The following is a 6,054-nucleotide window of genomic DNA, read 5'->3' as shown; positions in this document are numbered from 1 at the left end:
TGAGGGATCTCCTCCCAGACCTGGACTAAAGCATCTGCTAACTCCTGGACAGTCTGTGGTGCAACGTGACGTTGGTGGATGGTGCGAGACATGATGTCCCAGATGTGTTCAATCGGATTCAGGTCTGGGGAACAGGCGGGCCAGTCCATAGCTTCAATGCCTTCATCTTGCAGGAACTGCTGACACACTCCAGCCACATGAGGTCAGGCATTGTCCTGCATTAGGAGGAACCCAGGGCCATCCGCACCAGCATATGGTCTCACTAGGGGTCTGAGGATCTCATCTCGGTACCTAATGACAGTCAGGCTACCTCTGGTGAGCACATGGAGGGCTGTGCGGCCCTCCGAAGAAATGCTACCCCACACCCTTAGGGTACTTTCACACTTCCATCTTTTTTGGTCCGTCGCAATCCGTCGTTATGGGCAAAAAATGGATCCTGCCAATGCAGCATCAATAGTAAAAAGATATAATGTTAAAAATAATTTTAAAAAAAGTAAAAATCGTGATATTCTTACCTTTCGGCATTCTCCGCAGCCTTCCCGATGCTCGCAATGCGGCCGGCAGCTCCCGTTCCCAGTAATGCATTGCGAGACAATGACCTGTGATGACATAGCGGTCTTGCAAGACCGCTACGTCATCAGGTCATTTTGCAAGGCATCACTGGGAACAGGAAGGCAGCGGGGGATGCCGGAAGGTAAGAGTATCACGATTTTTTTTTAATTATTTTTAACCTGCGTTGTGTATGCGTTTTCGCAGCGGAAAAATGCGGCGAAGACGCATACACAACGTGTGCACATAGCCTCGATGGATCCGTCACAAAAAAGGGACCCAGTGCATCCGTTTTTTACAATCTGTACAGGATCCGTCTTTTCAGCATTTTGACGGATTGTGACTGATTGTAAAAAACATAAGTGTGAAAGAGGCCTTATTGGAATCCGCAGGTGTAAAAACGCAGGTGAAATCCGCACAAAGTCCACGAGTAATCCGCAGGTAAAATGCGGATTTTTCAAAAACGCTGTGGAAAAATCTGCACACGAATCCGCAACGTGGGCACATATCCTTAGGGGCTTATCTACAGCATTCTGTAATGCTGTAGATAAGCCCCCGATGTAACCTGAAAGATAAGAAAAACAAATTAGATTATACTCACCAAGGGGCAGTCCTGGTGCGGTCCGGTCTGATGGGCGTCGCGGTCCAGGGCCTCCCATCTTCATGTGACGACGTCCTCTTCCTTGCTCCCAGTCGCGGCTCCTGCGCAGGCGTACTGATTTGCCCTGTTGAGGGCAGTGTAAAGTACTGCAGTGCACAGGCGCCAGGCCTCTCGGACCTTTCCCGGCGGAAAGAATTACGCCTGCAGAGAATTACGCCTGCGCAGGAGCCGAGACAGCAGCAAGGAAGAGGACGTCATCGCATGAAGATGGGAGGCGGTGGACCCGGACCGCGACGCCCATCGGACTGGACCGCCCCTGGGTGAGTATAATCTAACTTGATTTTCTTATCTTTCAGGTTACATCAGGCGCTTATCTACAGCATTACAGAATGTGGTAGATAAGCCCCTGATGGTGGTGGCCGCAGTTTACATACGAAGAAGAAGGTGACAGATTCCCTTGAAATTCAATGAGGAAAAGCAGTGAGAAACGTAAAGCCATACGCATGTGTAACACTCCAGGTAAACGGTTGTTACAGTGATGTTGCCTTCCTTTCGGGGAGGGCGATGTCAGGATTGGAGGCAAGGGAGATTCTCTCTATCAGGTAAGGCACTCACATTCAACACTTCTGAATCTAAGCCAGGAGAGGGGTAGCTCAGGACCCTGATTCAGGGGAGCTTCCTTGGACTTTATGTATCCTGGTCTGGAGGAAGAGTCAGCCAGTTGTAGAGAGTAGCAGAGGAGTGAGGAGAGGAGAAGGACGTCTGGAAGAGACAGAGGGGCTGCACAGCCGCATAGGAGCTGTGGCCCCTGGAAAGAGTGAGAACACAGAGGAGGAAGAGGCTCAGGAGGGGAACAGTGGAAGGACACAATAGGAGCCAGAGCGCAGAAACCGGGTACCGGGAGCCCGAGGTCATGTTGTTCTACAGGACACGCGACAGAACCAGAGGGCATAGGACTGTGTCAATTGCCCGCATCAAGTCTGAGGTGATGCAGTAACCTGAGAGCCCGGGTCATGATAGAGACCCTATAAACAGGCTCGCACTACCTATCGTACAGACATCTGTCTTAGGACAGGAGAGAGGGGACTTGCACTGAGCTTCAAGCGGCAGGAACCTCGCCAACTAAAGTAGCGCAAGTAGGAAAGGCTTGCGGACCACACCTGGGAGAGGGATCCCCTATTGCCTCCAAGCTGGCCGGACCACAGCTACCCTGCACTTGGTACCCTGGACTGAGGACTGCTATCATCAGTAAACCAGGTAAAGACTGCAAACATGTGTCCTTGTTCTTTGCAATACCATCCACCACACCATCGGTGCCCTACAGTTGGGAAGCCCTGGGGACCCTGCTTCACCTGTGGGACGCGTCACCATCTTGCTGCATACCATCACCCCAGAGTACCCCTTTAAACAGCGTCGGTTCCCATTGACCGAACACGACAGGTGGCGTCACGGACAATAGACTTTATTCACAATACCCCTTAAAAGACCTTTCCCCTTTAATTGGGTGCCCAGGGCCACGGACCGGGTCTCAGCCACCGTGACATCCCCTTTAAGACCGGACCCGGTACTGTCATGGTTCCCAATGGCAAGGGAACGTAAGAAACATATAAATAACGAACGAGCTCTCGGGTGATGGAAACTCGAGTTGACCGTGAGCTAAATCTACCACACAACTAATAGTAGCCAGGGAGCATACCTACGGCTTCCTAAATGCCACACGCCAGCCGGAGGACTAACTAAGCCTGGTAGAGGAAGAAACAGACCTGGCTTACCTCTAGGGAAATACCCCAAAAGATGATAGCAGCCCCCCACATGTAATAACGGTGAAATAAGAGGAAAAGACATACACAGTATGAAAGTAGATTTTAGCAAAGAGAGGTCCACTTACTAGATAGCAGAAGGATACAAAAGAGGACTTCACGGTCAACTGAAAACCCTTTCAAAAACCATCCTGAAATTACTTTAAGACTCCTGTGTCAACTCATGACACAGGAGTGGCAATTTCAGCCCGCAAGAGCTTCCAGCTACAGAGAATTACAAAAACTGCAAACTGGACTAAAGATACAAAACAAAAGGACAAAGTCCACTTAGCTGATCAGCAGACTAGTAGCAGGAACATGCAACCGAAGGCTCTGGTTACAATGATGACCGGCAAGGAAATGACTGGAGAGCAAGGCTAAATAGGAAACTCCCAAACGCTGATGGAAGCAGGTGAACAGAAGCAGCAAAGTGCAAACAAGTCACCAGTACCACCAGCAACCACCAGGGGAGCCCAAAAAGCGGATACACAACAGTACCCTCCCCTTAAGGAGGGGGCACCGAACCCTCACAAGAACCGCCAGGGCGATCTGGATGAGCCCTATGAAAGGCACGAACCAAATCCGAGGCATGAACATCAGAGGCAGTTACCCAAGAATTATCTTCCTGACCATAGCCCTTCCATTTAACCTGATATTGAAGTCTCCGTCTGGAAATACGGGAGTCCAAGATCTTTTCTACCACGTACTCCAATTCACCCTCCACCAGCACAGGAGCAGGAGGTTCAGTAGAAGGAACCACCGGTACCTCATATCTCCGCAACAGCGACCGATGGAACACATTATGGATAGCGAAAGATGCCGGGAGGTCCAAACGAAAGGAGGCAGGGTTAAGAATCTCCAAAATCCTATAAGGACCGATGAACCGAGGCTTAAATTTAGGAGAAGAAACCCTCATAGGGACAAAACGGGAAGACAACCACACCAAGTCCCCAACACGAAGGTGGGGGCCAACACGACGACGGCGGTTAGCAAACTGCTGAGTCCTCTCCTGGGACAATTCCAAATTATCCACCACTTGTCCCCAAATCTGATGCAACCGATCCACTACCGCATCCACTCCAGGACAATCCGAAGATTCAACCTGACCAGATGAAAAACGCGGATGAAACCCTGAATTGCAAAAGAAAGGAGAAACCAAAGTGGCAGAACTAGCCCGATTATTAAGAGCAAACTCCGCCAACGGCAGAAAGGCAACCCAATCATCCTGATCCGCAGACACAAAACACCTCAAATAAGTCTCCAAAGTTTGATTAGTTCTTTCCGTCTGGCCATTGGTCTGAGGATGGAATGCAGACGAAAAAGACAAATCAATGCCCAACCTGGCACAGACTGCCCGCCAAAATCTAGACACGAACTGGGTACCCCTGTCAGAAACGATGTTTTCCGGAATACCATGCAGGCGAACCACATTTTGAAAAAACAGAGGGACCAACTCAGATGAGGAAGGCAACTTAGGCAATGGCACCAAATGAACCATTTTAGAAAAACGGTCACACACCACCCAGATGACAGACATCTTCTGAGAAACAGGGAGGTCCGAGATAAAGTCCATAGAGATGTGCGTCCAAGGCCTCTTCGGAATAGGCAAGGGCAACAACAACCCACTAGCCCTAGAACAACAAGGCTTGGCCCGAGCACACACATCGCAAGACTGCACAAAAACACGCACATCTCGAGACAGGGAAGGCCACCAGAAGGATCTAGCCACCAAATCTCTGGTGCCAAAAATTCCCGGATGACCTGCCAGAGTAGAAGAATGAACTTCCGAGATGACTCTAGTGGTCCACTCGTCAGGAACAAACAGTCTACCAGACGGACAACGATCAGGTCTATCCGCCTGAAATTCTTGCAAAGCACGTCGCAAATCTGGAGAGACAGCAGACAAAACCACTCCATCCTTAAGGACACCAGCAGGTTCAGAATTCCCAGGAGAGTCAGGCTCAAAACTCCTAGAAAGAGCATCTGCCTTAACATTCCTAGAACCCGGTAAGTACGAGACCACAAAATTAAACCGGGAAAAGAACAACGACCAACGTGCCTGTCTAGGATTCAGGCGCCTGGCAGACTCCAAATAAATTAAATTCTTGTGATCAGTCAAAACTACCACCTGATGTTTGGCACCCTCAAGCCAATGACGCCACTCCTCAAATGCCCACTTCATGGCCAAAAACTCCCGATTACCAACATCATAGTTTCACTCGGCAGCCGAAAATTTTCGCGAAAAGAACGCACAAGGTCTCATCACTGAGCAGTCGGGACTTCTCTGCGACAAAACCGCCCCCGCTCCAATCTCGGAAGCATCGACCTCAACCTGAAAGGGAAGAGAAACATCAGGCTGGCGCAACACAGGGGCAGACAAAAAGCGGCGCTTAAGCTCCCGAAAGGCCTCCACGGCAGCAGGGGACCAATTGGCAACATCAGCACCCTTTTTAGTCAAATCCGTCAGAGGTTTAGCAACGCCAGAAAAACCAGCTATAAATCGACGATAAAAATTAGCAAAGCCCAAGAATTTCTGGAGACTCTTCAGAGAAGTAGGCTGCGTCCAGTCGTAAATAGCCCGAACCTTGACAGGGTCCATCTCAATAGAAGAAGGGGAAAAAATGTACCCCAAAAAGGAAATTTTTTGAACCCCAAAAACACACTTTGAACCCTTTACACACAAAGAATTCTCCCGCAAAACCTGAAAAACCCTCCTGACCTGCTGAACATGAGACTCCCAGTCATCAGAAAAAATCAAAATATCATCCAAGTACACTATCATAAATTTATCCAAATATTCACGGAAAATATCATGCATTAAGGACTGAAAGACAGAAGGTGCATTAGAAAGGCCGAAAGGCATTACCAAATACTCAAAATGGCCCTCAGGCGTATTAAATGCGGTTTTCCACTCATCCCCCTGCTTAATTCGCACCAAATTATACGCCCCACGAAGATCAATCTTAGAGAACCACTTAGCCCCCCTTATGCGAGCAAACAAATCAGTCAGCAAAGGCAACGGATACTGATATTTGACTGTAATTTTATTCAGGAGTCGATAATCAATACAAGGCCTCAGAGAGCCATCCTTTTTAGAGACAAAGA

The sequence above is a fragment of the Ranitomeya variabilis genome, chromosome 7, assembly GCF_051348905.1.
Source record: "Ranitomeya variabilis isolate aRanVar5 chromosome 7, aRanVar5.hap1, whole genome shotgun sequence".
In the NCBI taxonomy this organism is placed as follows: domain Eukaryota; kingdom Metazoa; phylum Chordata; class Amphibia; order Anura; family Dendrobatidae; genus Ranitomeya; species Ranitomeya variabilis.
Note: the sequence above shows the minus strand (reverse complement) of the source record.